Source organism: Sorex fumeus, unplaced genomic scaffold, assembly GCF_029834395.1.
Source record: "Sorex fumeus unplaced genomic scaffold, SorFum_2.1 ptg000232l, whole genome shotgun sequence".
NCBI lineage: Eukaryota > Metazoa > Chordata > Mammalia > Eulipotyphla > Soricidae > Sorex > Sorex fumeus.
Window position 1 is genome coordinate 237,243 of NW_026606289.1, and position 8,223 is coordinate 245,465.

The following is an 8,223-nucleotide window of genomic DNA, read 5'->3' on the forward strand; positions in this document are numbered from 1 at the left end:
GCCACTTCCAGCACCCCGCACTTGCTCCTGGACGGGGCCACGACCTCTGGGAGGAAGGCTGGCCCGCTCTGGGCACTGCAGCCGCCTCCACTGCCCACCACTTCCTCCAGCACCACTGTATCACCCAACGGCCAAAGAAGGTCCACTACCAAGATCTGCCACTTGGGGTGGGGAACCAAGCTGGGGCCACACCCAGAGGTGCTCAGGGCTTACTTCTGGCTTCTCTCAAGGATCGCTCCCGGTGGGGCTCAGGGAGCCATATGGGGTGCCAGGGATCGAACCCCATCAGCTGGTGCAAGGCAAGCACTGTGACCCCTGTCCTTTGTCTCCAGCCCCATCTGCCACTTTTAAAAGCCATTTCCTCTTGTGCGTGGTGCCGAGTGCGCAGGGATCAGGTGGCGGGCTGCTGTCTGCCCACCGCTAACACCCAAACCGCCACACAACTGCCTGTCTCAGCTGGCAAGGATGAAGTGTTCCTGGGAAACTGTCTGCTGTGTGCAGATGTGTGGGGAGCCCCTGTAACTGCGGAACTTGGATATTCATCTGCACTAGGCCCCCCACAGCGGCACCCAGAACACAGAGCTGACCATGGTGACATGCATGGCCCACACCAGCACACGAGAATCTGAAAGCTGAACAAGTGATGTTCAAACAGTCCCCCCACTCTTAGACCAAGTGCCCATTTTGTTCACATAAAGTCCAGGACAGCCCCCAAACGCTAACACCTTCATGCAGAGCCACGGGTCCCAGCCTAACCCCTAACACACACAGTAAACCCCTTGTCAAGCAGGGAAACCGACAGGTAATCTAGTGGTGGCTGTCTCAGCTCTGCCATGGTTTGGTTCATGCGGCTTCACTTCCACTTGCCCTCACGGACTAAAGAAAGGCAGGCAACAGGCACCTCTTTCCCAAAACGGCACCAGATCTCATGCCCATCGACAGTGCGTGAGGGCTCCAGTACTTCCATCACCTCCGTGAAAGTCACCAGTGACTTTTTTCTGCCGCTGCTGAGGACAGAACCCAGAGCCCCAAGCACCTGCAGCCCTGAATTTCAGCAGTGCCCGGGCCCTGGCTTCTTTCAGCCTTCCCAGAGCTATGGCAGAAGTGTAGGGTTCTCCTGTGATGATTGGCATTCCCCCTTTTCTTGGTTTTGGGGCCACACCTCACAATGCTCAGGGGTTACTTCTAGTTCTTCATTCAGGAATTACTCCCGGAGGGGCTCAGGGGACCATATGGGATGGCAGGGATGGAACCCGTGCAACGCAATGCCCTAGTCGCTCTCTAGCCCCAATTTGTATTTCCCTTATGGCCAATGAGGTGGAACTTACTTTCAGGAGCTTGTTGGTCATCGGTCTGTCTTTACTGATAAAAGATAGCTTCATCTGAGTGGATCATGCTGTGACGTATATACGCAGTGGAATACCATGCAGCTCCAAAATTCCAAATGATCTCACTTATCTGCATTTGAGGGGGCGCACACCCGGCAATGCTCAGGGGGTGCTCCTGGCTCTGCACTCAGGCGTTACTCGTGGCAGTGCTCAGGGGACCATATGGGATGCCGAGGATCAAACCTGGGTCAGCTGTGTGCAAGGCAGACACCCTCCCCGCTGTGCTACCTCACCAGCCCCATATGTGGTATTTAGAGTAATGAAGGAATGCAAGGTATCAGGATGGGATGTCAAGAGTATAGAATACCATGAATCCAGAGTATAGAAATGAGGACCAGGAAGCAAAGAAATTGAAGGGGGAGTAACCAGGTACATGGGGGAGGAGAGGTGTGGTATATGGGATATATATAGATATATATGTATTTCTAAACCACAAAAACCACTACACTGTAAGCATAAGATCCCAACTACAAGAGCCAAACTAAAAAAATGTGCCTGCCAGGGCAAGAGAGAGCACTCAGCTGAGTTGGGTTCAATCCCTGGCACCTCATATGGCCCCCAGAGCCCACCAAGAGTGCTTCGCAGGTGCAGAGCTGGGGATAAGCCCTGGGCCGTGTGGCCCAAAACAAAAATACATGCGCCTGCCAAGAAGTCAGGCTGGGAGCATTGATGGAGAAAAGTGGACATTGGTGCTGGGTTTGATGTTGGAACATTGTATTGCTGAAATTCTATGAATAACTTCGTAAATCAGGGTATCTTAATAAAAATGTAATGTAATGTAATTAGCTGTAATGTCTAATCAAGATCTTTACCCCATTTTCAATTGAAGTTTTGTTCAGTTGTTGCTGAATCGTACCTTTTATATGTCCTAAATATAAATTTCTCATCAGAAATGATTTGCAAATATTTTCTCTCATTCTGTGGCTAGTCTCTTTACTTTATGGATGGTATCTTCAGGCGCACAATATTTTTTTACTTTTTGGTCATACCCAGTGATGCTCAGGGGTAGCTTCCTGGCTCTGCACTCAGGAATGACTCCTGGACGGTGCTCAGGGGACCCTATGGGATGCCAGGAATCGAAACAAGATCTGCTGCGTGCAGGGCAAACACCTCCCCACTGGACTATTGCTCTGGCCCTGGATTTTCGAGCAGTACCAAGGCTCAACCCTGGGCCTCCTGCTAGCAACGTCTTTGAGCAGCTTTGCTGGCTTGGGCACAGATTTCAAATGCTGATGTCTAATTTGCCTTTCTTGTGTTCTCCATTTAAATGGAGAATGGCCCACCTTGCTAGGGACTGGAGCGGTAGTCCAGTGGGCAGGATACTTGTCTCGCATGCGGACCACCCAGATTCCATCCCAGCACCCCAGATGGTCCCCTGAACCTACCAGGAGTGATGCCTGAGCACAGAACCTGGAGTAAACCCTGGGCATCTTGTGGTGTAGTCCCCAAATCCAAAAATAATAATAAAGAAATAAAAAAGTCGCTGCTAAAACCAGGGTTATAATTATTCACCACTAAATTTCATTATAAGGGCTTTAAAGTTCTCCCTCTTAAATTTAGGTCTCTGATGACTTTTGCATTAGGTTTTCGTGAGGAGAGGGGGCCACACCCAGCGGTCCTTTGCACTCAGGGATCCCTCCTGGCAGGCTTGGAGTACAGTAACAGGTGGTGAGGATTGAACCCAGGACTGTCAGACGAAGGCGAGTGCTCTCCTGGACTGTGGCTCCAGCCCCAGCGTTAGTTTTTGTTTGCAATGTAAGTTAGGGACCCAACTTCGTTTGTTTTTGTAAATAGGCCTGGGGCCATGCCCGGCAGAACCTGGACCAGTGACTGATACTTTGGGGGCCTTTTGGGGCTGGGGATCAAACTCAGGGCCTGGCACGTGCCACGAGCCCTCTTCCCACCCTGCAACTTCATTACTTTGCCCATGATGACAGTACAGCTGTCCCCCATGTTTACTGACAAGACGATTCTTTCCCCACAAATACTCCACAAAATCACCAGACAAGAACCTGCACTGGGAGCTGGTGCCCTTGCTCAGTATGGCCACCCTCATGACGCTACCACGGCGGTGTGCCAGGGTGCAAACCCGTCCTCAGCGATGTGGTCACAGTGTAGACTCGGGGAAAAGACCCATCCTCCACATCTCTCCTCTTTCTTTCCAAGGCTCTTGGCTCTTCAGGCCTTATGAGGGTGTCCTTGTCAGGGCACGCGACACAAGAGACGAGCACATGTGCATAAGAAGCTAAGAAACAGGCCAGAGGTTCTTCCTGAGAAAATGAGGCAGTTTGCTGATGGACAAATATGAAATCAGAGTCCATGGAAAAGGAGAAATACAAGAGGTGAGCTTCTGGGTCTACGTTCCTATAGTTGCACTGATTTCATCAGACACTGAAAGTGGTGTTTCTGGGAAGGCATTTTTTCAGGTGTGTCAGCATTTACAAGTAGTTGAGCTTTAATAAAGGCGACGCTCCATAATTTGTGGAGGGGGGTAAGGGTCTTGGTCGCTCCGTCGAAGTCCTTAAGCTCAGAAATGAAAGTTTCCAGCCAAGTAGGAATTCTCCAAGACTAGACCAGAAAAATCTTGTCCGTGTCTCCTGTCCTACAAAGTTTGGACTTGCCAATTTGTCAGCCCCCACAATCACATGAGCTAATTCCCTAAAATAAATTGTGAGAGAGCGAGAAAGAGAGAGAGTCCTGTTGTGTTTCTCTCTGATTAAAAAGATGTCTTTCCACACAGCAAATGATGATTACAAAATGGAGCTTACTTAATGTAGGGCTTCAAGCACTTGCCTTGCACACACAAGTTCAACCCCCCAGCACCACATAGGGTCCCCCAAGTACCATCAGAAGTGACTCATGAGCGCAGATCCAGGAGTAAGCCAGGAACCCAGCCAGGTGTGTCCCCATCCCCCAAAAAATCCAAACGGAGGCACCAAAGAGATAATACAGCAGGAAAGACACTTGCTTTACATGCAGCCAATGCTGCTTTGATTCCCGGTATCCCATAGGGGTCCCCAAGGACTGCGATCCCTGAGCGCAGAGATAGGAGTGAGTCCTGAGCACCACCAAAATATCTGAGATGCGAGCAGCAGGGGAGGAGGGAGGGAGGAACAGGCAGACTAGGGGTGATAGTGACAGAGGCAGAGGGTTGTGGATTCTTTGTTATTCGTGGTGTCTCCGTACCTTTGTACATCAGAATGCACATGGCTGACCCAGGTTCAATCCCTAGCACCGTGTGTGGTCCCCTGAGCCCACCAGGAATAAGCCCTGAGCACAGAGCCAGGAAGTCATAAATGGTAACACTGTTATAACCATAGTGTTATAAATGAACACTTTAGTGCTACCTAAATTAGAAATTAGTTTGAAAAATTCGTCTGGCAAGGAAGGACATCTTTCTGGGACAAGGAAAGGCTTAAAGCCCGAGCATACACTTTGCTGCAGGAGCTGCAGGTTCGGATCCCTACACACCACAGGGAATGGCCCCCGAACATGTTGCCAGGGATCGGCCCAGCACCACCAGGTGTGGCCCCCAGAATAAACGAAAAATGTTTTTCAATTTCTATAGAGCGCCACTAATTTCTTGGTTTGAGGGCCATACCCAGCAGTGCTCAGGGGCTACTCCCAGCTCTGTTACTGGGGTCGCTTCTGGTAAGTACTCAGGGGACCATTCAGGGACAGGCTAGAACCTGGACCTCTGCTCAGTCCTTAGGACTCTCTCGCTCTCTCTCCGATTTGTTGGGTCACACCTGGCAGTGCTCAGGGCTTACTCCTGGTTCTATACTCAGGGAATATTCCTGGTGGGCTTGGGGGACCATATGGGGTGCTGGGGATCAAAGTTCAGCCAGGGGCTTGCAAGGCAAATGCCCCACCCACTGTGCTTTTTCTCCAGCCCTCTCTCTCTCTCCTCCTGCAGTGCTGAAGATTGATCCCACTTCTCCTTTCACTGCTTCCTGTAGTTTTCCATGTACAAGGCTCACACTTCTTCTTGAGGAGGGGGCTAGGCATGGTGGACTGCGGGGCTTCCTCACGGCTCTGCGCTCATGGGTCACTTCTAGTGGTGCTGAGGATCAAGCCAGGGTCAGCTGTGCACAACGCAAGCCCTTTCGCCCCTGTGCTATCTCTCGGGCCCAAGTCTTACACTTTTGTGTGTGAATTCTATCCCTAAACATCCTTATCTTTTCAGCAGAACTTGTTCATTCTGGGGAGAGGAGGTTAGTCCACACCTGGTGGTGCTCACGGCTCAGGGCTTCCTCCTGGCTTTGTGCTCAGGAGTCATTCCTGGCAGGGCTTGGGAAGCAGCTAGAGCGGCAGAGATCGAACCCAGGTCGGCTGCCTTCGAGGTAGATGCCCTCCCCGCTGCACCATTTTTCCGGCCTGCAGAATTCTGCGTTGGAGAAACACAGGCGGCTCTTGCGCGTTGCCCTCTCCACCTGGACTTCGTGGACGCACTCAGTGGGCTTGAGCGGATCACTCAGCTCACAGGAGCCAGACGATGCCTTCTAAATAGACCAATTTGATTGCTTTCTGTCTGACTAGAGGTCTTTTATTTCCAATTTGTTCCGCGTAGCCCTTTTGTCCAACGCTGAGGTGAAGTGGCTGTTTCCTCTATCTCTCCTTTTGCTCTCCCCAGGCTTAGGTTACATTATACCGTTGTTGTTAAATATACTATTAATCTCCTTTTTATTGAAGCAACATTAGCTTTTATGGAAGATTATTAGACGCCATTCGAATAGGAGAGCGCTCAACGGGCTAAGCTCAGGCTTTACAAAGGAGGCCTGAATCTGTTCCCTCAGGATCGTATGATTTCCTGAGCACCACCAGAGCACCAGCAGGAGTGACTCTGAGGCACGAAGCAGCTCACAAGCACTACTGGGTCTGGCCCCAAACCAAAGAAGAACCAGAGCAGATGTTGGGTAGACCGTGTGGGTAGCCTTTGAGCATCTTCCGACCTCCCGTGAGCTGGCTCAGATGCCCGCATGCAATTGAGCCCTGCGTCCACACCAGCTCTCGCGCCCTTTCCAGTAAGCTCGAGCCCCTCTTGCTTCTCTTCCTTCTTCTCCTCCTTTTCCTTTTACTCCTTCTTTTCCTTCTATATTTGGATCACACCTGGCTCAGGGCTTGCTCCCGGCTCTGCGCTCAGGGATCAATCGTGGTGGACTCTGGGGGTCCAACCCAGGTCAGCCGTGCCCTACCCATGGTTCTGGGCCCAGGAGATGCTCCCCTGGTATAGGACCTGCAAGGCGGAGTTCGATCTCTGGCTCCTCGCGTCCCCTGAACAGTGCTGTGCTGTGTGCCTCTGGTGGTCCCTGAGCATTCCCAGCTCCAAGCAGCCCCACATCGCCTGCCCTGTGCCCCTACCTGCTAGGCACCCCTATGCCATATGCCAAGCAGCTGCAGTGGCCCTGGTCTTGCCAAACTCTGCAGGGCAGCGTGTGGTTTCCAGACCAAAAAAAATGGGGAGAGGGTAGAGGCATAGTACAACATGGAAGGAATGGACTTGCCTCACATGTGGCTAACTTGGCTTAATCCCCGGCATCCCATATGGTCCCCTGAACCTGAATACAAAGCCAGGAGTAAGCCCTGAGCTCTACTGGGTGTCCCCTCCCCAACAAACCAAAAATGAAAATATAAATAGTTTGAAACATACAACAGGGGAGAGAGAGTATGATGAGCAGGGTGCTTGTCTGGCATGCAGAATACCCGCTTCCATCTCTGGCAACCCGCAGGACCCCGCCGACTCCCACCAAGAGTGACCCCTGAGCACAGAGCCAAGAGTAATCCCTGAGCACCGTGGCCCGACAAACAAACAATCTGAAACCCCAAAGTAAACACCATACACATGCATTCCTTCCTTGGGGGCTGTGAGTTGTCAAGGGGGCACGCTGCTCCTGCCAAACATGCGAGTCCCACAGCTGTGCAAGGGCAACCAGGGAAGGGGCTGGACAGCACAGGAATAAAAATGATGGGCTCGTGCCACCAGGTGTGAGGACAGAGGGCCACTGACCCACCGGCTAGCACCTCACTGCGTGAGAGTGACTCATCCAAAGGACATGTGTGGGCGCTCCCTCACTGTGAAGGGGTGGAACGCCCCCCCTAAAACACTAGGGGCACTCAGCAGAAATAGACAAAACGGCCTGATGATCCGGCTAGCCCACTGCCAGGGACAGATGCAAAGACTCCGCACCAGGACCACAGACCCAGAAGGCAAAAAGCTGGGTGCTCTCAGGGCACCAGGTTGACCCACCCCTGGAGCCGTTGCAGCGCCCAACCAAGCACAGGCCCTCTTCCCAGAGTCCTGACAAGGGTGTGAGCTTTTGTTCTCCGGGTCTCCCGAGGCCGGGTGCAGGGCGCTGTACCAACACCGGCCAGCCCCGCCTTGCCCCTCAGGCCGCCCTCATTTCCACTAGAGGGTGGGGATTCACTGCAAACTTGCAGAGTGCTGCACCAGCAACCTTGGACACCCCAGGGGCTGTGCAAAGTCAGCCGTGGGCTCATTCATCGGTCGTGAGCTCCCTCCCTGCGGGGGCCTTCGGTGGCCTCAGCTTGCAGTGCGGTCACGAAGCTGGCTGTGATGTTTGGCCCTGTGCCCTGGCCCTCTGCAGCTCTCACGTTTGGTGGCTGTGCTCTCACCTTGGTCGCGGCGCCCCGGGGTGGGGGGATAGTACTTGCGCACTGTGATCTCACCTGGCTCGCACCTCAGTTCCAGCACTTCCTGGCTGTTCTTGCACCATGTCCCTGAGCTCGGTGGGATCTGTTTCCAGCTCAGTCAGTGCTCTGGGAGGGCACCTTTGGTTTCTGTGCAGAAACACCTTTGGGACTCTGAGTCTTTAGG